General features: G+C 42.5%; 1 protein-coding gene, 1 non-coding gene and 2 pseudogenes across 16 annotated transcripts in view; 2 read left to right on the top strand and 2 right to left on the bottom strand.

Moving 5' to 3' along the window:
• Positions 1-26,879, bottom strand: part of LOC101114548 (zinc finger protein 613) — a 38,926-nt gene that overhangs the window by 11,023 nt on the left and 1,024 nt on the right. For 5 of the 15 annotated variants that reach the window (XM_060398797.1, XM_004015404.5, XM_060398801.1 and 2 more), the window contains exon 1: positions 429-556. The gene's annotated coding sequence lies outside the window, so the exon portion shown is untranslated. Of the gene's footprint in view, positions 1-428; positions 557-2,489; positions 15,264-17,379; positions 25,778-26,879 lie in introns of those variants that run through there. The other 10 variants (XM_060398807.1, XM_060398804.1, XM_027977472.3 and 7 more) reach the window with 7 other exon arrangements.
• Positions 3,288-13,514, top strand: LOC101103588 (zinc finger protein 432-like; annotated as a pseudogene).
• On the bottom strand, positions 13,983-14,054 carry TRNAC-GCA (transfer RNA cysteine (anticodon GCA)). The gene has a single exon. It is a non-coding gene; the product is annotated as a tRNA-Cys (tRNA).
• On the top strand, positions 21,981-23,670 carry LOC105602084 (zinc finger protein 613-like; annotated as a pseudogene).

Below are 26,879 nucleotides of genomic sequence, written 5' to 3'. Positions count from 1 at the left end.
GTTTGAAACACCCACCCACCGAACAGCTTCAGCTTTCACAAACCTCTCAACGACTGACACAACTGGACACCACCCCCGCTCCCGCAAACACTGGATTATCCCCAAACCTGCACTAGACACCCAGGTTCGCTAACCAGGAGTCCCCCGATCCTGTCATTAAACGCCTACTAAACCCCGAATCCAAACCAGACACCACTTTTATTGACAAATATCACTCCCTGCCGCAGTCCTCAATCAAGCACGGCCAAGAGACACAAAACCCCGATTACGGATTTTCAATCCTTGATCTCGACTGGACTAAACGCCAGAATCTTTCAGAACTGACTCCAACGTCACCCCAACCATAAATAGCCCAGTCACCAACTCCCACTTGCTTCCTCTCCCTCTACGGACAGCATGGCTCCACCCAACCCGGACGCGAACTTCACCTCAGTCCTCTCATCCTATTCCACGCAGAAATCCACACACTATCCTGATTTTCTCCTAATCCCACCGCGACCTCCTCGAACCCGCACTTCCGAGAATTCTTTTTACTACTGCGCCCCAGCTGGACTACGGCGGCCGACTAGGGGCTGCGGCATTTGTACGGAGAACGCGGAGAACGCACGCCCGTTTTTTTGTTTGCTTGTTTGTTTGTTTGTTTTTTCCGGCTTTTCCAGGGAGCTAATGTCTGCGCCCTGCTCGCCACGGTACCCGAGGCTGCCATCTTTTAGGAATTGCCGTACAGAAAGCCAGGCACAAGCACATAAGTGACAAGAAACAAACCACCCTCACGTCTCTGCTCCTCTTTGCTCCTTCGCGTCCGATTGTAGCCGGACAGGCTCCTCTGTCCATGGGATTTTTTTTTTTTTTTTTTTTTAAGGCAATACTGGAGTGGATTTCCACTTCGTTCTCCCGGAGAATTTTCCCAACCCAAGAATGGAACTCGCGTCTCCTGTATTACAGGAGGATTCTTCACGCTGAGCCAGCAGTGATTTGCACCTTAAACGCTCCTCGGCAAACTACACTGATTTCCGCCCAGAAAAGGGGAGAAGAGTAGCCAGAAGCCAATGGGAACAGGGAATCCAACGTCTGGGGAAATTTTTTGCCCCTGATACTGGGCTAAGCTTGAGCCAGTATCAAGGGCCGGGCTTTCTGAAAACGAGAGTCCAGAAATTTTGTAAGGAATAAATAAGATAATTCCGGGCAGAATAAAAAGTCGTACAAGAAAGGAAAAGTAATCATAGTATACTAGTGGTTGAACTACAGTATTATACAGTATATAGTAGTATATAGTCATATATAAATAAATACTACTTATAGTTCCCAGGTCCGGCCGCAATGCAAGAGACACAGAAGACGCGGGTTCGATCCCTGCATCGGGTATCTCCCCTGGAGGAGGGCATTACCAACGCGATGGACATGAGTTTGGATAAGCTGCGGGAATTGGTGATGGAGAGGGAAGCCTGGCGTGCTGCAGTTCATGTGGTTGCAAAGAGTCGGACATGACTGAGTGACTGAACTGAACTAACTAAAAGATGGGGAGAATGGAGCCTGAATTGATAGTTATAAATATCTACAATATGATTAAGAAAAAGATAATCAACCTAAAACAAAAAAGCAATAATGATATAAGAAAATAAATAATTTATAAAATTAATAAAAGAATTCCCTTGTGGTCCAGTGGTCCACTAAAGGGGACTGGGGTTCAATCCCAGGTTGGGGACCAAGGTTCCCAAAACCTCCAGCACACGAAGAATACAACAAAAGACTTAATAAATGTTATCAACTAAAATAAATAAGCAAAGTTAAAATAATATTTTTTCACTCCTTAGAACAGGCAAAGACTAAAAGATGGATGAGGTATTTAGAAAGCAGGCACTCTGATAGAATTAGACCTTTTTTCCCCATATCTAAAATGAGGATAATATTTCTGCCCACCATTGACAGCTTTCATAATATTAGGTAATGTTTGAAATACACCCCTAATCAAAAAAATGTGCATACATTTAGTAAAAATTAGCTCTTACTTTTCAGCTGGAGTTCTTGAGGGAGGATAGATTAGTAAAGTGGACTCAACTAATAGAACAGTTTTGGACAACCTGGAATAATCAATCCAATTCAAACTTTTCATTCTCTCTGACTCAACAACTCCAATTCTAAACAATTCTTCACTAGACAAATGTGAAAACATTTCAACTGAGATAAAGCCTGCACAGAAACTTCTCCCAACAATTTCTGGCCTGGAAAAAAGTGTGTTTGTCACTCAGTGGTGCCCCACTCTTGCTCCTCTACCATGGGATTCTCCAGGCAAGAATGCTGAAGTGGCTGTAGTCGTTCCCTTTTCCAGGGATCTTCCTGACCCAGGGATCGAATGCGATCTTCTGCATGGCAGACGGATTCTGTACCCACATTTTCTGATCTTCTATTCCTCCCCAATTCACTACCTTTCATCTTAGTCAGAACAAAACCCCTCCAAGCTAGCTCAACCCTGCCAGCAACCCTCTCACCTTTCACCCTAGGGATGTCATCAAACTTCCACCCCCAACTTTGACTGAAGACCTTTTCCTTCAACTAAATGTGTTTCCTGTGTGTCCGCAGAAAGGCATGCTGCCTTCCTCTACCACCTTGGCTTCTGCAAACCCTGTACCGTTCCCTGAAATCGCCGCTGCTGCTGCTGCTGCTGCTGCTGCTGCTGCTGCTGCTGCTGCTAAGTCGCTTCAGTCGTGTCCGACTCTGTGCGACCCCATAGACGGCAGCCCACCAGGCTTCCCCGTCCCTAGGATTCTCCAGGCAAGAACACTGGAGTGGATTGTCATTTCCTTCTCCAGTGCATGAAAGTGAAAAGTGAAAGGGAAGTCGCTCAGTCGTGTCCAACTCCTCGCGACCCCATGGACTGTAGCCCACCAGGCTCCTCCATCCATGGGATTTTCCGGGCAAGAGTACTGGAGTGGCGGGCCATTGCCTTCTCCGCCTGCTCTCAACTCCCTAAAGGAGAACGCCTTTTGAGGTTCGGACATGCGCACCTTTTTAAATATGGCTGCGCCCACTGTGAAGTTTTGTACCTCGCACGTAGCAGCGGCAAAGCGAAGGCGTACATGTTTGAGTTTAGTGCGCCTTACTAGGAGGACATCAGTATTCCGCCGAGATAGACTAGAGCATGCTAATTCCCCTTTGCAACGCTAGCGATTGGCGTAACAATCGCTACAAAACAAGTTTTGTAGGGCAGGGAAATTGGTTGTACGGCTGGCTTCTAAAATGGCGGGCCCCCTAGATATCAGCTAATAGGGTGCCGCCATACTCTTGTCATAGTGTCTCTGTTTAAAAGACGCGAAAACTAAATGGAATTTTCGTTGGTGGAAGGACGCCCCGGGGTAACGGTTGTCAGCCTGCAGACTCTGGTGCTATAGAGAATAAACTTGACCTGCGAGGTGGAACAGCCGGGCTTGTGACGCTGAAGAAAGTGATGGACTGTGCCTATTGCTACCCAGGCAGCGGTGCGTGAAGAATCTACTAAGGAGTCTCAGTTTCGCTTTCTGGGAGCAGAATCAGTTTGAGTTTTGTGGAGATATGAGCTTTGAGGTAAGGAAGGCCTATGGGGAGTCTTTAGGAGAAGCAAGCCCTTGTTGGGGAGGGGATGCATTCCGTTAATGAGGGAACAGAATGGTCAGAAATAAGGCAGCCCTGGGGGTCAGGGTATCGCAGTAGCGTGGAGACAGATTTGGGGTGGCTTGGGGTTAGCATTTATGGGAGAGGTCAGTGACTTTGCGGTCTTGGAGGCAAACCAGTGTTTGGCATGGTTTAGCGGGGTAGTCAGCGATTGGGATGCACTTAGGGGATAGGTCAGAGATTTGGGGCATCCTTCGGGGGAATGTTATTGATTGGGGGTGAATGACATGAGGTGTTAGAGGAAGTCAGAAATTGGGGTTTGAGAGTGTGTCAGAGCCTGAAAATGTCTTCTGGAGGAAGATCAGTTCTTAGGACAGCCTTAGAGGGATGTCAGCGATTGGAGCTTTCCTGCATGAAGGTCAGTGACTGGGGAATCTTTGGGTATAAGTCAGTGATTGAGACGTCTTTTGGGAGGTTCTCTAATGGAAGTGTCCAGAATGGCAGGTTCGTGATTCAGACATCCTTGGTTGGCAGTTCAGCGTTTTTGATGTTCTTGGCCTGGGTGAATATTTGGGATGTACTTAGTGAGGGGTTCAGTGTTTAGAATATCCTTCTGGGTGGTCTTGTAGGGAGGTTAATGCTTGGGGCAACTGTTTCTTGTCTTTGAGTCCCCAGTGGTCACTGAGAGTCATGGGGATCTATGTATTTGAGTCTGGATAAACGAATAATAATTTGTTAGAAGTCAAGAACTATGAAATTGGGGTATGAAACTATCTATTACAAAAATGTGATAACAGTGCATAAATAGCTTATAATTTGCATTTTCAAAGAAACTTCAAAACCTTCAAAAAAAGAAAATTAACCTTATATGGTAAAATTGTTCCAGATAACTGACTTTTGGTACAAAGTCTTATTGATAGCTGCGTAGTATTCTACAATGTGAATCTCCTTATATTCTTTGCACTAATTTGGATAGACGTGACTTTGAAATATTCACATAGGTCTGGACACTGCTTGTTAAGTTTATGCCTAGATCTTATCTATGTTTGCTGCCATTTCAAACAGCTTCTCTTTCTTTTGAAACTTCAGTTATTTTTATTTTATAGGTATAAAAGTAATCAACTTTTTTCTCTTCGATAGCCTTACTGAGGAGAAGGCAATGGCACCCCACTCCAGTACTCTTGCCTGGCAAATCCCATGGACGGAGGAGCCTGGTAGGCTGCAGTCCATGGGGTCGCTAAGAGTCGGACATGACTGAGCGACTTCCCTTTCACTTTTCACTTTCATGCATTGGAGAAGGAAATGGCAACCCACTCCAGTGTTCTTGCCTGGAGAATCCCAGGGACAGGGGAAACTGATGGGCTGCCGTCTGTGGGATCACACAGAGTCAGACAAGACTGAAATGAGTTAGCAGCAGCAGCATAGCCTTACTGAACTCCTTTTATTACTAATGTGTTTGAACTGATCCTTTTAGGTTTTCCAGGTGAGCAGTCAGAACACCTGCAGATAAATTTAACTCAGAGAAAAGAATATGGACTTCAGATTTGGGCAGACCTAGGTTTTTATTCATATTCTGCCACTTACTCTGTGAACTTGGGCATTTCTAAACCTATGCTGCTTTTCCCATTTGGTTAAAAAACTACCAGTACTACCTATTCAGATACTTAGAATACCTAGCACATAGTAAGTACCCAAGAGAGGTTAGCAAGCACTATTCCAGTATACACACACACACTTACATGCACACATGCTTCCCAGATGGCTCTAGTGATAAAGAATTCACCTTCCAATGCAGGAGACATAGGAGACTTGGGTTTGATCTGGGCCAGGAAGATCCCCTGAAGGAGGGCATGGCAACCCACTCCAGTATTCTCGACTAGAGAATCCCATAGACAGAGGAGCCTGACAGGCTACAGTCCATAGGGTCACAACGAATTGGACATGACTGAAGCCAGGCTTCAGCAATATGTGAACCATGAACTTCCTGATGTTCAAGCTGGTTTTAGAAAAGGCAGAGGAACCAGAGATTAAATTGCCAACATCTGCTGAATCATGGAAAAAGCAAGAGAGTTCCAGAAAAACATATATTTCTGCTTTATTGACTATGCCAAAGCCTTTGACTGTGTGGATCACAATAAACTGTGGAAAATTCTGAAAGAGATGGGAATACAGACCACCTGACCTGCCTCTGGAGAAATCTGTATGCAGGTCAGGAAGCAACAGTTAGAACTGGACTTGGAACAACAGACTGGTTCCAAATAGGAAAAGGAGTACATCAAGGCTATATATTGTCACCCTGCTTCTTTAACTTATATGCACAGTACATCATGAGAAACACTAGACTGGAAGAAACACAAGCTGGAATGAAGATTGCTGGGAGAAATATCAATAACCTCAGATATGCAGATGACACCATCCTTATGGCAGAAAGTGAAGAGGAACTCAAAAGCCTCTTGATGAAAGTGAAAGAGGAAAGCGAAAAAGTTGGCTTAAATCTCAACATTCAGAAAACGAAGATCATCGCATCTGGTCCCATCACTTCATGGAAAATAGATGGGGAAACAGTGTCAGACTTTATTTTGGGGGGCTCCAAAATCACTGCAGATGGTGACTGCATCCATGAAATTAAAAGACACTCCTTGGAAGAAAAGTTATGACCAACCTAGATAGCATATTCAAAAGCAGAGACATTACTTGGCCGACTAAGGTCCATCTGTCTAGTCCAGGCTATGGTTTTCCAGTAGTCATGTATGGATATGAGAGTTGGACTGTGAAGAAGGCTGAGCGCCGAAGAATTGATGCTTTTGAACTGTGGTGTTGGAGAAGACTCTTGAGAGTCCCTTGGACTGCAAGGAGATCCAACCAGTCCATTCTAAAGCTGATCAGTCCTGGGATTTCTTTGGAAGGAATGATGCTGAAGCTGAAACTCCAGTACTCTGGCCACCTCATGCGAAGAGTTGACTCATTGGAAAAGACTGTGATGCTGGGAGGGATTGGGGGCAGGAGGAGAAGGGGACGACAGAGGATGAGATGGCTGGATGGCATCACTGACTCGATAGACGTCAATCTGAGTGAACTCCAGCAGCTGGTGATGGACAGGGAGGCCTGGCGTGCTGCGATTCATGGGGTCGCAAAGAGTCAGACACAACTGAGCGACTGAACTGAACTGAAGCAACTTAGCACACACACATATATATACTGTTTCTCTGAATTTTAACCTTTTAAAAATTTAGTTTAAAAAAAAATTTCTTTATAGTGACCCTTCTCTAAATGTAGATTTAGTTTTCAATACAGTTTTAGCACAATTACATAATTTAATGAAGAGAGCTTTGTTGCTTGTGTTTCTTTCTTGTAAAATAGACCATCATGTAGTATATGGTACTTTTTTCCTCCTTAAACTATCATGTTAACCTACCACCACATACAAATAAAAACTCTTACAACTCAGAAAAATATTGTGCTCCCAGTTAGAGTTTGTCACAGGAGTGAATTTCCGTAATCCCCAGGCTTCCTGGGATGAAACAGTTCCAGTGAGGGAAGGAACTGAAGGTGCCAGAGCAGCCTGGCGTCCTTCACCAGAGACTTTGTACTGGAGCTGCAGGGAGGCAGGCAGAACCAACAACAGAGCAGATACAAGAGGTGCTGGCTGAACCTAGGGCTCCAGAAAATGCCTGCATCCCAAGTGAGTAGTATTCTGCACATTTATTTTCCTTTCAGCTTTCTAGTGGATTTTAGGAGGTTAAATAATACATATATTAAGATAAAATGTTTATTCAGTATTTATGAAGGTTACTCTATACCAGACACAGCATGGAAAGATGAATGTCTGAATTCAGAAAAAAGTACTGAGACAAAAGATCAACTTCACAGTAAGCTTTATACATTTATAAAATTTATTATTTTTATAATTTATAAATTTTACTAATAAATTTATAAAATTTATAAATAAGAATTTATAAATCATATGTTTATATAAATTGTTTGAAGTTAGAACATAGATTATAGCCTGTGAGGCTCTAAATGTTTAGTAAAATTGAGCACATGGGAGTCCTGTGTGCCAGTCCTGGCAGTCCAGTGGTTAAGACTGTCCTTCCACTGCAGGGGGCGTGGGTTTGATCCCTGGTTAGTAAACTAACATCCCACCATGCCTCACAGTGTGCCAAAATAAAAAAAGAGTAGAAACTTGTCTCTGGTATCCCCTGTTTTTCCACTTATCTATTGTTGCCTTGTTAGTCACCCCAAAATCTGGTGATAAACATAATCCTAAAGGATTCAGTGGGTATAAATATTCTGTCCACACAGTTTTTGTGTGACACTGAATTCTAGGATGGATCTTCAAGTGTTTACATGTGTCCCATTAGTTATGATTGTTTCCAGAGAGCTTATGTAGGAGCAACACATTACAAATTTTGAAAAAAAAAAAAAAATTAAGTATCAGCCGGGTAGACTGCAGTCCATGGGGTCGATAAGAGTCGGACACGACTGAGCAACTTCACTTTCACTTTTCACCTTCATGCATTGGAGAAGGAAATGGCAACTCACTCCAGTGTTCTTGCCTGGAGAATCCCAAGGACAGCGGAGCCTGGTGGGCTGCCGTCTATGGGGTCGCACAGAGTCGGACACGACTGAAGCAACTTAGCAGCAGCAGCAGCAGTTTTTTTGGATACATAATACTTTTGTTCTATAATGAGTGAGAATTTCTTAAACATTACAAATGGTGACACAAATATACTAGCTTACAGATATGTACAATGTACTACTTTATGCTTCAAAAATGCAGGAAGGTGTATATATATATATATATATATAATTTTAGATCTAATGAACAATTTAGTGGGCCCTATGGCAATGGCACGTATCTTTTCAGGTTTCAAAGACCATCCTCAGTTTCAGTGATTTGCTATAAGAGCTCAACAGTACTCAGCAAAGCATTTATTCTCATGGTTATGATTTATTACAACAAAAGGATACAGATTAAAATCAGCAACAGAAAATGGTGCGTAAGGCCAGGTCTAGAAGACACCAGGCAGAAGCTTCCTGTTGTCTCAATGAAGTCATATGGATTTTGTTTCCTTTTCCCAACAATGATTTGTAAGAACACATCTCGTGTGTGCTCAGTTGCTTCAGTTGTATCCAACTCTTTGGGACCCTATGGACTGTAGCCCACCAGACTCCTCTGTCCATGGGATTTGCCAGGCAAGAATACTGGAGTGGGCTGTGCCCTCCTCCAGGGGATCTTCCTGACCTGGGGATCGAACCCGCATCTCTTACATCTCCTTCACTGGCAGGCACGTTCTTTGGTTCTTTACCACTAGCGCCACCTGGGAAGTCCAACAACACATCTCCGGTATTGCTAATTAGTGTCTAGGCTTTTTATTTGCAGTGGGTCACATAGGGAAGGCTGACTACATCAATGGCTGTCGTTGGTGTCCAGCCCGTGGACAACTTCAGAAGTCAAGCAACTTCCAGAAGTCAAGTTGCTACAGTGTGGCCCAAGACCTCTAATATAAATCACATTGATAATATTAGTGAAGCTTAAGATATTCTCAGTGTCAAAGTTTCATATAGTCCAGAAGTTTATAGAGTTAAACCCATATGTCTCCCATCAGTCCTTTTTCTTTACCTGCAAGATAAATAATCCAAAAACTTTTTATGTATGTTCTTCTGACTTCCTGTGTCAGTACTCACATATGTAAATGTGTATTTGTATGAATTTGAGTTGAGGGCCCATGACTCAAACTCAGTGATTCTCTAGAAGACCTCACAGGACTCAAAAGAGCGATGTGTTATATTTCTCTCTCTGTAAGCTAGTGTGTTCCTTCAGGGTCAAAGAACGTCTTCCTTATAAAGGAATACTTAATACGTTGTCTGTCATAGGTGCATACACATAGGCTGTAGGTGGTTTCCAGATTAAAGATTTAAGGGTGTTCTCTGTTCTATTCTTCTTTTGTGAATCGATGAACATGTGAGTCTCAGAATGACTGAATAGAAGCACAGGCAGAAGACACCAGGCAGAAACTTCTCAATGAAATCATGTGGATTTTGTTTTCTTTTTCCAACAATGATTTGTAAGAACACATCTTGGGTGTGTGCTCAGTTGCTTCAGTTTTAAATTTAAAAAAATTGGCTTTTCCTACAAAGTAAAATGCAAAACTTATTACACAGAAAGCAGTCGAATAGCTCATCATGGGAAAACTTACAGGAAAACTTCTGAGACATTCCTATTTATCTTCATAGTAGTAATCAATGATAATTCCTTTAGAATGAATAGGAATGTTCTATTACAGGGCTCGGTGTCATTCAAGGATGTGGCTGTGGTTTTCAACTGGGAGGAGTAGCAGCTACTGGACCCCCTTCAGAAGAACTTATAACAAGATGTGATGCTGGAAAATTTTATCAACTTAGTATCAGTGGGTAAGAAGAGCATTCTGGGTACTGTAGGCAGTGGACTGCCTTTTCTTTCTCAGGGATGGAAGGGGTGGAGTCTTACAACTGCCTTACTTTTCTAGACTTGAGTTTCATACGTCATAGATTTTAGTACCTTCTGGCCTCTTAGTTTTCTTCTCCCACTCCCAAAGCAAAAGTCCTTTACTTGGCCAAGTTGGAATTTGTTCAACCCCTTAAATATAACCTTATTCTACAGAGGACTTGTATTTGAGTCTGTGGGTCCTCTGTAATTCCCCTTGAGTAGGGTATGATGTTACCAAAGCACATGCATTCTACCAGTTGCAACAAGCACCATGGATAACAGGAAAAAATCCAGAGTCAGACTCATTCTGGTGAATGAAAAACCAGCGCCATGGGATAAAGGGAAGTATCAGTCTTTGCTGGCCAGAAAGAGGGAGGCACCTCAAAAATATCTGGAGAAATCTTCTTGAAATTTTTAAGCTCTCAATATGACTCAGAACAGCTGACCTGAGTTCCCACCTAACGTGAACACTGACTCCTTTTCTCGGCCATGCAGCATGGCTTGTGGAATCTTAGTTCCCTGACCACCAGGGATCCAACTCGGGCCCTTGGCAGTGAAAGTGCTGTGACTTCACATTTTAATCTCTCCATGTTAGGTCTCCTGCACTGGCAGGTAGATTCTTCACCACTGAGAAACCACCTGTAATTATCAACTTGCCAGGTGGGAAGACACCTGGGAAACCTGTATTAGGTCTCTTTTGCCTGGTTTAAAAAACACACACACACACACATTTCTTTATTTTAGATATTCTGATCAGATCCCTCTCCAGTCCATCTTGGAACTTGCTCTCCTAATTAATCTTTCTCTCTGTTATCCTCAGTGTACTTGCCTTCTCCTTGTCTCCATCTCCTTAATCCATGTTTATATTAATAGCTCTCTTTTCTTATATATTCAAGCATACATAAATTCTCCATTCTTCTCATTGTGTATCTCTCATGCTTCTTGTGCGTGCATGCTAAGTTGCTTACGTCGTGCCCGACTCTTTGTGACCCCACAGACTGTAGCCTGCCAGGCCCCTCTGTCCATGGGATTCTCCAGGCAAGAATACTGAAGTTGGTTGCCGTGCCCTTCTCCAGGGGATCTCTTGGACCCAAGGATTGAACCTGCATCTCCTGCATTGGCAGGCGAGTTCTTTACCACTGTCGTTACCTGGGAAGACACTTGTAGTTTATTCCTTTTTTCTTTTCCCATCTTTAAATCTCCTTTTACTTATAAATGTCACAGACTTTAGGTTTATACTCACAGTCTCCCTTCCTCTTTTCTCTTTGGCCTTTGCTGAGATCCTCTTCCTTCTGTTACATGGTCATTGTGGATTCATTGGTCTGTTTCTAGAAGACATCTGGCAAGTTGATAATTACAGAGACTGGCACGAAGTAAACCATGGCAACCTGGAAACTATGGAGAGTCACCACAGAGATAATGCATTTGGAAAAGTATCTTCTCTGAGCTTAAACCTTGAAGTTTCTTTAGCACAAATATCTCATACACCTGACATACTTGGGAAATACTTGAAGCCTAATCTAGAATGTATTACTCAGAATAAAAGCTACACAAGAAATGAAGTGGAATTTAATCAATGTGACAAGTTATTTCTTCATACTAAGCATGAGAAAATTCTTAATAGACAAAAATACGACGAATATAGGGAACACATTAAACCTTTCAGCCGTAAGTCACAGCTTATTAAACACTGGAAAACTCAAATGGCAGAGAGACACTACAGCTGCACTGACTGTGGGAAAGCCTTTTCCCAGAAGTCAGACCTCATTAAGCATCAGAGAACACACACCGGAGAGAAACCCTACGGGTGCAGTAGGTGTCAGAAAGCCTTCAGCCAGAAGTCCCATCTCATTTTACACCAGAGAACCCACACAGGAGAGAAATGGTTTGAGTGCTGCATGTGTCAGAAAGGCTTCAGTGATGAGTCACAAGTCACATTACATCGAAGAACACATACAGGGGAGAAGTCCTACAGATGTCATGAATGTCAGAAAAGCTTCGGCAGTAAGTACAGCTCATTATTCATCAGAGATCTCACACGGGAGAGAACCCCTGTGGTTGCCATGAATGCGGAAAGACATTTCCCCTTAAGTTTAGCCTCATTTTACATCAAAAAACACATACAGGGGGAAAACCTTATGGATGCAGTGATTGTGGGAAAGCCTTCATCCAGAGATCTGAGCTCATCAGACATCAGAGAACTCACACAGGAGAGAAACCTTATAATTGCAGTGAATGTGGAAAAGGCTTCAGTGTAAAGTCACTCCTCAACACTCACTGGAGAACTCATGCAGGAGAGAAGCCCTATGGATGCAATGAATGTGGAAAAACATTCTCCATCAATGTTTAGTCTCATCCTACACCAAAGAACTCACACAGGTGAGAAACCCTACGAATGCCATCAGTGTCAGAAAGCTTCCACCTAAAAGTCACATCTCACTATTTAGCGGAGGTCTCACACAGGAGAAAAACCCTACAAATGCAGTGAATGCCACAAAGCCTTCAGCTGAAAGTCGTATTTCCTTATTCATCAGAGAATTCACTCTGAAGAGAAGCCTTATCAATGCCACAAATGTGGGAAAACTCTCCCACAAGTTTAGCCTCATCATTCATCAGAGAATCCATACAGGAGAGAAACCCTATGGATGCGGTGAATGTGGGAAAAATTTCCCTATGAAGTTTAGCCTTGTTTTACATCAGAAAACACATACGGGAGAAAAACCCCTCGAATGCCATGAGTGTCAAATCTTCTGCCCAGATGTCACATCTTATTATACCTCAAAGAACTCACACAGGTGAGAAACATTACAGATGCAGTGAGTGCTGGAAAACTTTCTCCCACAAATTTAGCCTCATTTTACATCATAAAACTCATCAAGAATAGTCATGAAGAAAGTTAATATCCAAAAGTTGTCACTGAAAGGAAATAGCTCATTACACTCCAGAGTTTATGTAGGAGTGAAACCTTAAGAATGAAGCAGATTTGGACACTTTCCAGATTCATACCACATTACTTTTATCAGACAATGGTACTACATAGAATGCCAGACAGGAGGAAATACCTTTCCCGATAAATGTCAATTGAATGTAGGCTAGAGGGAACAAATAGGAACTTCTGTGTATGTATTAATGGTGGGGATGTTGTTGGTATGAAATTCAGCTACAGAGAATTGACATTTAGGGGGAAAGTCATGCTTTCATGGTATCATTTATGAGGGAATTCATTTCCTGTAATTTTGACATAATACACAGCATTATAGAAATTATTAAATATGTAAATAAAGACAGTAGTTAGAAAACAAAGCAAAAATTATAGCAGAACCATGTGAAAATATATGTGTTCTGTACCTATTTTAATAATAACATGATTTTTGTATTTGGGAATTGTGTGTGTGAGCATTAATGATTGTGACTCCCTAGTTCATGTGCTTAAATGTCATAAAATTTTACCACAGAATATCTGCACTGTGTCTTTGTATCATCATAATGCTACATGAATTGTAACTGAACTACATGGTTCATTATTTTAGTAAAAGAATCTTATGACTTAATATCTTGCCACCTCTACCATGCCCCACTGTATTCTTTATTAATAAGTGGGCCTGGAAATTTCTCAATCTTTCTTGAGTAAAACTTTTGTTTTCATTGATCCGAAGATGGAAAAATTGTCCCGTGTATTAACAACGCTTAAGTGAAAATGCAGCACACAGTTGATTGCTTGACATATTTAAATGGAGAAATGGGTACACAAAATATTAGTGTATCATACAACCAAAGGTACCTTACGTGAAAGTGAAAGTCAAGTCGCTCAGTTGTGTCCAACTCTTTGCGACCCCATGGACTGCAGCCCACCAGGCTCCTCTGTCTATGGGATTCTCCAGGCAAGAATACAGGAGTGGGTTGCCATTTCCTTCTCCAGGGGATCTTCCCAACCCAGGGATTGAACCTGGGTCTCCTGCATTGCAGGCAGACGCTTTATCCTCTGAGCCACCAGGGAAGCCCAAAGGTGCCTTAGATTGGATGAAATACAGTAGAAATCATCATCTTTATAATAGGCTTTCTTCTAAACCAGCCAGATATTTAGGGTTTGAAGATGATGACTATTCATAGGTTTTATATACCCCCTTTGAATTCTGAACAGTTTGAGATAAAGTCCCTGGTATCAGAAGATAAAATTAAATATTAGCTTGAGTCCTGGTATTGCCTGATAGGATGTGTGGTTTGTTCCTAAGGACAAATAAAATATTTCCCCCATACAGCTCAAGATGCACTTCCTTTTGAAAGAGTATAAACCAAACTTCAGAGATGTTTTTATTAATCCCTTTCTAGAATGTAATACAAAAATCTCAATTTTTTTTCTTAAATGAGAATTAAACTCTTAAGTTACAAGGAGCTTGACTCTGGTTTCCTTTTGAAGCACATTTTACATTAAAGTAAAACAGAAACCTCAAAGAACAATCCGCAGACTGGGAGACTATACCTCAACACTTCACTGAAAAAGATGAAAACTTAGAGTGTATAAAGAACTCTTATGAATCTGTGGGTGCAGAAAAATTAGGATCATTAAGACAAAGAGGGTTGCTCACCATCCAGTTTTGACAGGGGGTTAATGGCAACCCACTCCAGTATTCTTGCCTGGAGAATCCCATGGACGGAGGAGCTTGGTGGGCTACAGTACATGGGTCGCAAAGAGTCGGACACGACTGAGCGACTTCACTCACTCACTTCACTCTAAGTTGTAACCCACTACAGTTGCTGACAGTGCACTGAGAGGAATTTAAATAGAAAACAACAGGCATTCTGTGCTTAGAATGCAAGTGAATAGGCAGGCAGGGCTCACAGGTCGTTAGATGTATATCTCAGGGAGAATTTTAGTGACACTGGATTCTAGCATCTTCCCATACAGAGATAAGCCTTAAAAAGATTAACTTGAGACATTTTTTTTTCCTTTATGATTAGCAGTAAATCTTTTACCAAGATGTATGCCTAACTGCATGTATTTCTCCAGAAATATATAAACAGGCTTCTCCCTTACCTTTTCGGAGCAACTTCCTCAGAGCTAATGTCATCCCCAAACTGGGTTCACCTCTTGGTGGGTGTCAAGCCAACAGGTACACCCAAGCCAAAGAATAGGAGAAGGAAGGATTTATTACTTGCAGCAAGTAAGAACGCCAGGGATCTTTACCAAAGCAGTGGCTCCTGGGAACTGCAAAAGTGAAGAAGTTTTAAGCTAAGGGCACATGCACATTCATGAAGGGGCTTGAGCAGAGAATTCAGCATAAAATTGGGCAAAAGTTGAGTGTCCAGCTTTAGTAGATTGAAGTCAGAGGGTCAAGATCATCAGTTTGGTCCTTTACCTAGTGAAAGTGAAAGTTTAGTTGCTTAGTGGTGTCCAGTTCTTTGCAACCCCATGGACTCTAGTCCACCAGGCTACATCGAATTCTCCAGGCAAGAATACTGGAGTGGGCTGCCATTCCCTTCTCCAGGGGATCTTCCTGACTCAGGGATCAAACCCATGTCTCCTGTGGCTCCTGCATTGGCAGGTGGATTCTTTACCACTGCGTTACCTGGGAAGCCCCATTGTCCCCTTAAGATCATTGATTATGGAGACTGTTCAAGGGCAAGAATTATGGCCAGGCTTAGACGACAAAATGGCTTAGGCTGAAATAGGTTCTCTCATGTCAAGAAAGCCACGCCTGGTTCTCTTTCTCTGAGAAATCTCCCTAACCCATATGCTTACACTAACTGGGTGGCTGTGGTCCTTAGCAAGAACCTGAATAAAACTTAAAGCTCACAACTGTTATTTTGAGGGTTTTCCAGTCAACAGATCAATAAGAAAATAAGAGTAAAAATCTATAGGTAAATATCCATAGAAGAGATGATTCTGAATAGCCAATTAACATAAAAAGATACTAAACTGCATTTTTAACTGAAAGCAGGACCATTTTTGGACAGCCAATTCTCAGATTTTACTTCTTTTATCTTAAAAATTATAGCAATTCCTGCTGGATAGGATAGTTTTAATAGTTTTTGGGAACATATCTGTAAAGTGACAGCTGACCAACTTACAGTATCCTAAAAATTTGTAAGGAACACTTGATTTGTCTTTGCCAAAGTATGACAGGATGGAAGGGGACAGGGCATAGCCATTACAAGAATGACACAGCCATTGAAGATATGACAAACTGGTTAGAACCTACAAGGCTCTGACTAGCCTACACGACTTCCCATAGACCTTGAGCCTCATTATACACTCACTGTAGTACATTAACAGAGAAGGCAATGGCACCCCACTCCAGTACTCTTGCCTGGAAAATCTCATGGGCAGAGGAGCCTGGTAGGCTGCAGTCCACGGGGTCACGAAGAGTCAGATACGACTGAGCGACTTCACTTTCACTTTTCACTTTCATGCATTGGAGAAGGAAATGGCAACCCACTCCAGTGTTCTTGCCTGGAGAATCCCAGGGACGGGGGAGCCTGGTGGGCTGCCGTCTATGGGGTCACACAGAGTCGGACACGACTGAAGCGACTTAGCAGCAGCAATAGTACATTAATATGCTAAATAACACACCCACCAGTGCCAGGAAAAGGTTGACCATTTTAAAAGACCAAAAAGGGGGTGGTGGCCCAATTCCTGAAAACTGCTTTTCCCCACAAATAGTTTAAATAATCCTCCCACTTGTTAGCTTATAAAATTATTCAACCCATAAAAACTAACAACCCTCTACCCCTAGACTGCTCTCACTTGCCTAGGGCATGTGTATTTCTCTGAATAAACTCACTTTCACTTTACTATGGCTCACTCTCCTGAGACCTGAGATGTGATCATTCTCTTGCTCCTCCCTTCTCCTGCAACCACAACCCACTGCTGCTACAGCTGGAAGAAGCTTGGACTAAGATGCACAGATAGGGTGATGGGTGAGCAGAGAGAAGGGGCTGTACATTAGTTCAGTTCAGTCACTCAGTCGTGTCTGACTCTTTGCGGCCCCATGAACCGCAGCATGCCAGTCCTCCCTGTCCATCACCAACTCCCAGAGTTTACCCAAACTCATGTCCATCGAGTCGGTGATGCCATCCAACCATCTCATCCTCTGTTGTCCCCTTCTCCTCCTGCCTTAAATCTTCCCCAACATCAGGGTCTTTTCAAATGAGTCAGCTCTTCACATCAGGTGGCAGACATTTTTGGCTGGACATTAAAAAGTAACAAAACAGCACAAAGATGCCCCAGAATTGTCTCCCAATAATATCAGATGAAAGCAGAGGTGCTAAGGCCTTAATGATGTTGTCGCAGAAAGAATGGTTGTGTGTATTTTGAGACTTACCAGAACCCTGTGGGGCTTCCTGTTCGTAGGAAAAAGGCTTTGGGCTCCTTGACTTTCTAGGAGTTCAAAAGAGCAGATTCAAATAGTTTTTCTAATTAAGGAAGTAAGGGAACTCAGGAAAAGCAGTCAAGAAATAATATTGCAGCAATAAAGCAGGGTCCTGGTTCTTCTTCCAAGGATATACATAACTATACAAAACCTTTCAGCTTTTGGCTGAGCACAACATTCCTGGAACACTATCCATTACCTCACCACCAACCAAACAGAAGAAAATCACATATCCTGTAGCCCCTGCCCCGAATTTTGCCTTTAAAAACTCTTCCCCAGATTTCCCTGGTGGTCTAGTGGATAAGAATCCTCCTGCCAATGCAGGGGACAAAGTTTCAATCCTTGGTCTGGGAGGATCTCCACATACCTGTGGGCCACAACTACTGAGCTGGCAAGCTTCAACTACTGAAGCCCTTGCGCCTAGAGCCGTTGCTCTGCAACAAGAGAAGCCACCGTAATGAGAAGCCCATGCACTGCAGTGAAGAACTGCCCCGACTCAGCCACTAGAGAAGGCCAGCACACAGCAACAAGGGCCCAATGCAGCCAAAAATTAATTAATTAAAAACAAACAGGGACTTCGCTGGTGGTCCAGTGGTTAAGAGTGCCTTCCAACACGGGGGATGCATTTTTGATCCCTGGTCAGGGAACAGCCCATATGCTTCAATTAAGCATGGTGACTAAGCTCCCATGCTGCAATGAAGAACCCACGTGCCTCAACTAAGATCTGATGCACCCAAATAAATAAATATTAAAAAAAAAAAAAACTCAAACAAATACTCTTCCCTCAAAACCATCAGGGAGTTCAGGGGTTTTTAGCAGGAGCCATCCTTCTCCTTCCTTGGCCCTGCAGTAAACCTCTCTCTGCTCCAAACTGCAACATTTTGGTTTGTCTGGCCTCACTCTGTATCTGGCACATGAACTTGTGGTCAACAACCTGTGTCTCCTGCATTGCAGGCGGATTCTTTACCTGTTGAGCCATCAGGGAAGCCCCTGTATTGCCTTTAATTACACAAATGACTTGTTGTCACTTATTTGGTCTTTGTACATACTTGGTCTTTGTCGCTGGTTCTTGGGACAGAGTTCCTAAAACATCTGCAATTTCCTGAGAAATAGAGGAGTATCCTTTTTTTATTGATAACAAGCCCCTCTGAACCATCTGTGAGTGTATGCTAATGAGGTGACTCAGGACAGGTCCCTAGAAAACTTTAAGACGGGAGCTGATCCCAGAAAGACCAAGCCTTGACTGGAGTGTTTGGCTCTACCTTCTGATCTCAGTAGATAGGAAAGGAACTGGAGATTGAACTCCGTCACTAGTAGGCAGGGGTTTAATCAATCATTCCTGTGCAATAGAACCACCATAAAAACCCCAACAGGTTTCAGAGAACTTCCAAGGAGGCAGGCTGATCCCCGTGCTAAGAGGGTGACTCATCCCAACTTGATGGGGAAAGAGGCCCTTGCATTCAGGACCTTTTTACACTTGGCTCTCCTTACCTTTTCATGTGGGTGTTCATTAATATCCTTGATGAAAGTGAAAGTCGCTCAGTCATGTCCGACTCTTTACAACCACATGAACCATACAGTCCATGGAATTCTCCAGGCCAGAATACTGGAGTGGGTAGCTTTTCCCTTAGGGGATCTTACCAACCGAGGGATTGAACCCAGGTCTCCCACATTGCAGGCAGATTCTTTACTCGCTGCGACACACACGGGAGGCCCTATATCCTTGATAATAAACTATAAAGGTAAGCATAACATTGTCCTCAGTTCTGTCAGTTGTTCTAGCAATTTATCCAATCTTAGCACGGAAATTATGGGAACCCCTGAGTTGCAGCCAAGCTGGACACAAATGCAGGGAACCTGGGACTTTGGACTGGTGTCTGAACTGAAGGCACTCTTGTGATACTGAGCCCTTTAGCCTGTGGAGCCTGATGCTAATTCTAAGTTGTCAGTGTCAGATTAGGGTTGAAGCTGAAGACCAAATATTAGAACAAAAGATGTTCCTAGTGCTTTTACCACTTAGGAGACTACAACGGTTTTAGGATCTCTAAGCCAACCACCAGGGATAGAAACCTCTATTATTTCACACCCTCCATTTTAGTGATAAGAGAAACACTCATATTAGAGGGGACTGTGTTGTTATAGAGATCGCTGACACTGTAACATGGATGTGGCCGTGGGTGTCATGTGGGAGGAGTGGCAGCTCCTGGCCCCTGCTCAGAAGGCCCTGTACCGGGATGTGGTGCTGGAGAACTACAGCAACCTGGTGTCTGTGGGTGAGGACAGTGGCTTTTCTTTCTTCAGCTTCTGAAGGCTTTGTTGTGTCTGTCATGCTCTGAAGTGGTAGATTTTCGGTCTCGTCTCTTGTCCCAGACAAGAAGGTATACTCTCTTTTCATTTTAGAGAAAAGCCTTTAATTTACAAACATACAAATTGCGTAGTCCCTAAAAAGCATACTGTTCTCAGCATCACAAATCTCTGGTGACATCTGATGAGCCTGAGTCTTCTGGCATTTCCCATGAACAGGGTATCAGGTTAGCAAACCTGATGTACTCTCCAAGTTGGAATGAGAAGAACCACCATGGACCTCAGATGATTAAGTTCCCGGTCACCCTCATCCAAGTAGGTGAGAGAGAAGCAGCAAGACGGGCAAGGCTGTGGAAATCACCTTTCAGTTCCTTAGAGAAGGCATCCCAGTGGGGAGGGGTGCAGAGGACACAGAAACAGCCTCCATGTAGCCCTCTCTCCATAAGAACTCTTTTTCTGGGTGGGAATTTAAAGGAAAATATACCCCTTTATCTCTTCTTGGAAAGAATCATATATTTCTCCTTAGATGTCAACGTTCCCCCCTGCCACACCCCACAGTCTTGCTTGGATTTTCAAATCTTCCCATACTTCAACATTTGTCAGAGTATGATTTTATGTTCCTTTCATGTCTCTTGCTATGAAACTCCTCCTTCTGTGTCTCGTTTCTAAGAGGAAACTTTGAATTCATCATTATCTTCTGACACATACACGTTCCTGCCCCATTGGAAAATACTTCCCCTTATGACATCCAGCCACACCTTGGAAGCCTTTATTCTTATGGTGACATGATCTCTTAACACGTATTTATGTTTTTCTTTTTTCCCCACTCTGAGCTGCTTCAAAGGTTCTGTTGTTATCCTCTGCTCTCCTAGACTATAAAACCTTATTTATTTAAATGTGTTAAGCCCTTGTTCTCTGGCCCATGTTCCGTAACAATGTCTAATACACCTGCTGCTACCATATATTTTACCTGTCTCCATGGCAACTCCCAATAAGTTCACACTTTCTGTGTGAGATACTAGAACCATCTTCCCTCCAAGAAAATCCCTTTCCAACATCCTTTCTGAAATTGAGATTCTGCTGCACCTCCATACATCTTAAATCCTGACATTACCTTGAATCTTCTTTACCTTCTGCGTGCGTGCGTGTGTCACTTCAGTCATTTCCAGCTCTTTGCAACGCTATGGACTGTAGCCTGCCAGCCCCATCTGTCCATGAGATTCTCCAGGCAAGAATACTGGAGAGGGGTGCCATTTCGTTCGCCAGGGGATCCTCCTGACCCAGAGATCGAACCTGCATCTCCCACATTTCCTGCATTGGCAGGCGGGTTCTTTACAAGCACCACCTGGGAAGCCCCTCTTTACCCTCTGTGCTCCTGTGTTTCACACCTTTGCTGTTCTATTCTTTGTTTCATTAGAGAAGATCTTTCTAAAATTTCTCATTCTCAGTTCGTTAGGCTAGGGAGCCTAAACAAAATCATAAAATCTCATTAGTGAGTCTTATCCTTCCTTGTAAATAAATCCTCTTTTCTTCTACATGTCGTTACTTCCTTTGCTTCTTCAAACCACTGTCATGTTTGAACTGCCTACTTTATTCCTTATCTTGTTTATTCTGTTTCCTTTCCACCCGCAGAATATGACTTCAGTTTAAGAATTTTTTTGTGTTTCTCCAGTACTGGCACCATGTCTGGTTTGTGGAGTAGCCATTAATTAAGGATGTGTTGAATGAATGTCTTTCACCATTTTGAAATTGGGTGTCCCTCCAGTCTCTGTGAAGTGATGCTAACAGTGACGGTATTTAACTGTCCCCAGGGCCTTATTTATAAAGCAAACAAATCTATATTTATTCATTGTGAATTTACTCTATTTTACACTGATGGCTGACATCTTTTGGGTTGTTTGGTGTTTTATATTATCATGTTTTTAACCATTTCCAAGAGACAGGAGTTAGTGCTTAATGGATGCAGAGTTTTTCAGTTGGAGAAGATGGAAAAAAACCCCAAAAAACTAGTGATGAAAGGTGCTGATGGTTGTACAACATTGTGATTATACTTAATGCCACAGAACTGTACACTTAAAAATGGTTAAGGGACTTCCCTGGTGGTCCAGCGGTAGGACTCTGCCTCCACTGCAGGGAGCATGGGTTCCATCCCTGGTCAGGTAACTTAGATCCTGCACGGCCCAGCCCCCCTAAAACCATTAAAACAGTAAAATTTATCTTATATATATTTAACTATAATTTTGAAAAGTTTTTTTAAAGATAAGGTACTTTTATGCTTGGAATTCCTTTTCTATTTGATATCTTGAGTTTTTCATTAAAGAGCCAGATCACCCCAAGGTATTTTTGAAATAGTTTTATTCCATCTGATGCTCATAAAGTGTTCATTGTTATCTTTCCTAAACATTAAGGAAGTGGATGATCATGTGCAGTTGCACTGGCAAAACCAAAATACGCTGAAGTGTTATGAACAGAATGCATTTGGGAATATTATTCATCACAGCAGAAGTTGTTTTCCTTTAAGGCCAAATTATGATGTATTTGATTTACACAGGAAAACTCCGAAATCATATATAGATATAACCAACCAGAATAAAAGCTGCAACAAAAAGGAGCCTGCTGAGCTTAATGGGGATGGGAGATCCTTGCTCCATGCTCATCATGAACAAACTCATACTGAAACTGAACATCAGGAAATACACAAAACAGAGAACGCCCATGAATGTACTGAATATGGGAAAGCCTTCCTCAAGAAGTCTCAGCTCAATGAACATAAAATAATTCACACAGGAAAGAAACCCCATGGATGTAGTCTGTGTGGGAAAACCTTCTTCAAGAAGTTCAAGCTCACTGAACATCAGCAAACTTACAAAGGAGAGAAACTCCATGAGTGTTGTGAGTGTGGAAGAGCCTTCCTCAGGGAATTTTAGCTTATTGAACATCAGAAGACGCATATGGGAAATAAACTCCATGTATGCAGTATATGTGGGAAAGCACTGTACAGAAAGTTCAAGCTAACTGAGCACCAGAGAACTCATACAGGAGAGAAAGCCTACAAATGTACTGAATGTGGAAAAGCCTTCTTTAGGAAGGCAAAACTCACTACACACCAACAAAACAAAACAGGAGAAAAACTCCATGTATGCAGTGAGTGTGGAAAAGCTTTCTCCAGAAAATCACAGCTCATTCTGCATCAGAAAATTCATACAGGAGAGAAATCTTATATATGCAGTGAGTGTGGGAAAGGTTTCATACAGAAGGGCAATCTCCTCATACATCAACTAACTCACACTGGAGAGAAACCCTATGGATGCACTGAATGTGGTAAGGCCTTCATTCAGAAGGCATGCCTCATAGCACATCAGCGATTCTATACAGGAAAGACTTCCTTTGTATGTACTGACCGTGGAAAATCTTGTTCACAGAAATCAGGACTCTAAACCTCAGAGAATTCACACAAGAGAGAAACCTTATGTGTGCAGTGACTGTAGGAAAGCCTTCACCACAAAGACAATGCTCACTGTTCATCGAAGAACTCACATGGGAGAGAGGCCGTATGGATGCAACAACTGTGGGAGAGCTTTCTCCCACGTCATGTCTGGTTAAACATAAGAGGACACACACAAGAGAGAAACAAGTAGATTCCGTGAAGGTGGACAAAGGGTCCCAGCTTCTTAGATACTAGTGAACTCTTGCAGGGGAAAAACCCTGTTAATATAGTGACTGTGCAGATGCCTTCTGTGACCCCTCAGACATCATTACATATCAGTGGACTCCTAGCAGGTGGGAATGTAGTCCTGATGGAACAGCCAGCTGACAGATGTGCACCCTCAGGAGGTAACAGAGAGTTTGTGCAGGAGAGAAAGGTTTATGGATGCCATGAATGTGGTTATGCCTTCAGTGGTCAATTACATCTTATTTTATGTCACGAAAAATACATAGGATGAAAACTGGTGCATTCTATTTGGAAAAGCCTTGGGCCATAATGTATAGCTGACTGCATGGTTATATGTAAACAGGAAGCCTGTGAATGCAGAAGTTAGGAAAGCTGTGTTTTGGAAGAAAGACCGCATCATCAGTGATTACCATTGGTCATAGGTGAGCTTATAGTGGGTAAAAAATATGAGAGTGGTAAAACCCTTGCCCCCAATAGGTATCATTACATACTAGAGAGAAACTGTTGGAAGGCAGTGAATGTGGCAAGGTTTTCAGTGGTACATTCTGCCTCATCCATCAGCTGGTGAAATCATACACAAAACACTGTGAACATCACTACTTGACAAGTATCTTAATTAGTTCTTGTGAGGCAAAGCCTGTGAAAATGAGGGGTATTTGAGAGCTTTATGTACCATTTCCCACTTTAATGCATTACATAATATACCTGATATACATTTTTGGATAGGAAACCTGGAACCATATTCTTCGTTACTATGCTTAAAAGTGAAAATGTTAGTCACTCAGTTATGTCTGACTCTTTGTGACCCCATGGACTGTACCTGCCAAGCTCCTCTGTCCATAGAATTCTCCAAGCAAGGATACTGGAGTAGGTTGCCATTCCATTTGCCAGGGGTTTGACCCAGGGATTGAACTAGGGTCTCCTATATTGCTGGCAGATTCTTTCCTGTCTGAGCAACCAGGGAAGCCTGGTTACTATGCTTATATTTCCATAATTTTAAGGAGATAATCTACCTCACATCACGGGTTATATTCATTTCACATATTCATTCATTTCTCCCAACTGGAAAAAAAATTATCTTCAACACCCACCCAGTATATGATATTTAGCTGCTACATTTCTTTGACTTTAATATATTTAAATATTATTTCAGCAAATTGAATTTTCTAATAAGAAAAATGAATATTAAGGTCATAAATGCAACTTAATGTCCTTGAATGAGCTTAACTTCAACTGATAAATAAGACCAAGCATTATACAATAAAGGTCACCTTAAATGTGATTTTTAAGATTTCCTAGACTTGCAAAGGTAGTGAAATGAAGGTTTGCAAAGTGAACTGAAAGCCCAAAAACAATTAGTAATTTAAACCTATAAATTAGGTAATAAAATACATTGCAACACAGACCTTGGGTTGTTTTTTTTTTTTTCCTTAAAACATGAAAAGATGGGCAATCTGAACACAAATTAAGATTGCTTCTCTCCTAGCTCTCCCCTTCTCTGGTTATCCAGATTATTCTCAGAATCCTGGGAATATGAAAGTCTACACTGGTTAACTCAGCTGCATTCTTCCTTCTGGACATAGCTCCCTAACCCTATCTTTTGCCTCACTGATGGGATGGAAACAGATGCCAGGAAGAAAGGTGGGTAATTCCATTTCCTCCTAACTCAGGCACTCTTGAGTCTAACATGTTTGGGAGTGACATGAGGAAGAGAGAAGTAGATTTTGTAGAATCAACTTTGGCCTGTTACCTCATTCTCCACAGAGCTGGAGAGACTGAATCAGATCGAGAATGAGTCGAGGAGCCCTGCAAGAGTGGGCTGAATCTGGTTCTAGACTGGAATACTACAGGCCTTTAACCTATCTGGCAAATGTTTTCTGAATCTCTATAATCACTGAGCTGTAGCCAGGAGTAATGTCAGTAGTGACTACTGCTGGAAAACTGAGTTTGAGGAAAGACATGATGTCAGGTCCCTTAGGGAGAAGCTAGCGGTAGAGGCATGTAAGTAGATAAGGTATCTTAATGGCGTTGTAAATGTTCTTTAACAATTAACACATGATGTGAAAACTTAAGACTCACTTGGAGTGAACATCTTCATTGTTTTCTTAAGGGTTTTATTAAGCTCCTAGGCCATACATAAACATTCCTGTATTACACTGCTCTGGCTGCCATACTGAAATACCAATGTAGGTGGCTTAAACAGAAGTTAATTTTCTCATAGTTCCAGAGACTAGAAGTCCAAGGTCAAGGTTCCAGCAGATACAACTGGAGTAGAGCCCCACCCTTACAACTTCATTTAACCTGAATTACTTACCTTAGGAGTCCCATCTCCAAATAGAGCCACAGTGGGTTTCAGGGCTTCAGCATGTGAATCTGAGGGGACACAAACATTCAGTCCTTAAAATTCCACCACTGGCCCTGTCCCCTCCAATCATGCCCCTCCTGCATGCAAAATACATACATTTCATCCCAATAGCATCCCAATAGCCCCCTGGATTAACTCTAATCCAGGACTTCCCTGGTGGTTCACTGGTTAAGAATCCACCTGCCAATGCAAGGGAAATGGGTTTGACCCTTGGTCCAGGAAGATTCCACATGCCTATGGCAACTCAGCCTGTGTGTCACAACTACTGAGCCCACATACTGCAACTAAACAAAGCCCCTGCCCAACAAGGAAGACCCAACACAGCCAAAAACAATAACTTAAAAAAAAAAAAAAAAGTCTATATCCAAAGTCTCATCTGAGCCAAATATAGGTGAGACATGATGTACAATTCATCCTGAGGAAAAATTCCTCTCCATCTTTGGACCCGTGAAACCAGGTAAGTTATGTTCTTCAAAAATACAATGGTGGGACAGAGGTATGATACATACTTCCATCATAAGACAGATAAATCATAAGGTAAAAAGAGTGACTGGTCCCAAGCAAGTCCAAAAGTTAGAGAAACAAATTCCATTAAATCTCAGGGCTAATGTCTTTGGTTCACTGCTCTGCCCTCCAGGCACTATAGATCACATTGTAGGTGGGAATCAAAACTCTCACTATAATGAGGAAGACAAGCCAACAGCTTTCCTTTTACATTCTGCACACCAGTACTGAGACAGGCTGGGACCCAGGACACTTTGCTGCAGTGCCTGCATCTGGACAAACAGCCCATCCAGAATACAGAGGAACTATAAGGGACTAAAAATAACTGCCTGGCATAGGCAATAGGGGCAAATTATGAACAAGATACACAAAGATCCAAACCCAACTGCTACTTTTGAGGTACTGTGAGCAAACGCAGGCTCCTATGTGTGTTCCCTGCAAACAGCCCTAAAAGGAATGGGCAGACCACCCAAGCCACCCCTCCCCTGGACCTGCCCTACCCTCACACCATTTAATGGACCAGATCACCACCTGCCCTGTAGCAAGAAAGGGTACCTGTTACTTGTTTTCACTTCCTCCTGCTACAGCACCAGGCCCAGTAAAGCA

This window comes from Ovis aries, chromosome 14, assembly GCF_016772045.2.
Source record: "Ovis aries strain OAR_USU_Benz2616 breed Rambouillet chromosome 14, ARS-UI_Ramb_v3.0, whole genome shotgun sequence".
NCBI classification, from domain to species: domain Eukaryota; kingdom Metazoa; phylum Chordata; class Mammalia; order Artiodactyla; family Bovidae; genus Ovis; species Ovis aries.
This window is presented reverse-complemented; position numbering and strand designations above follow the sequence as displayed.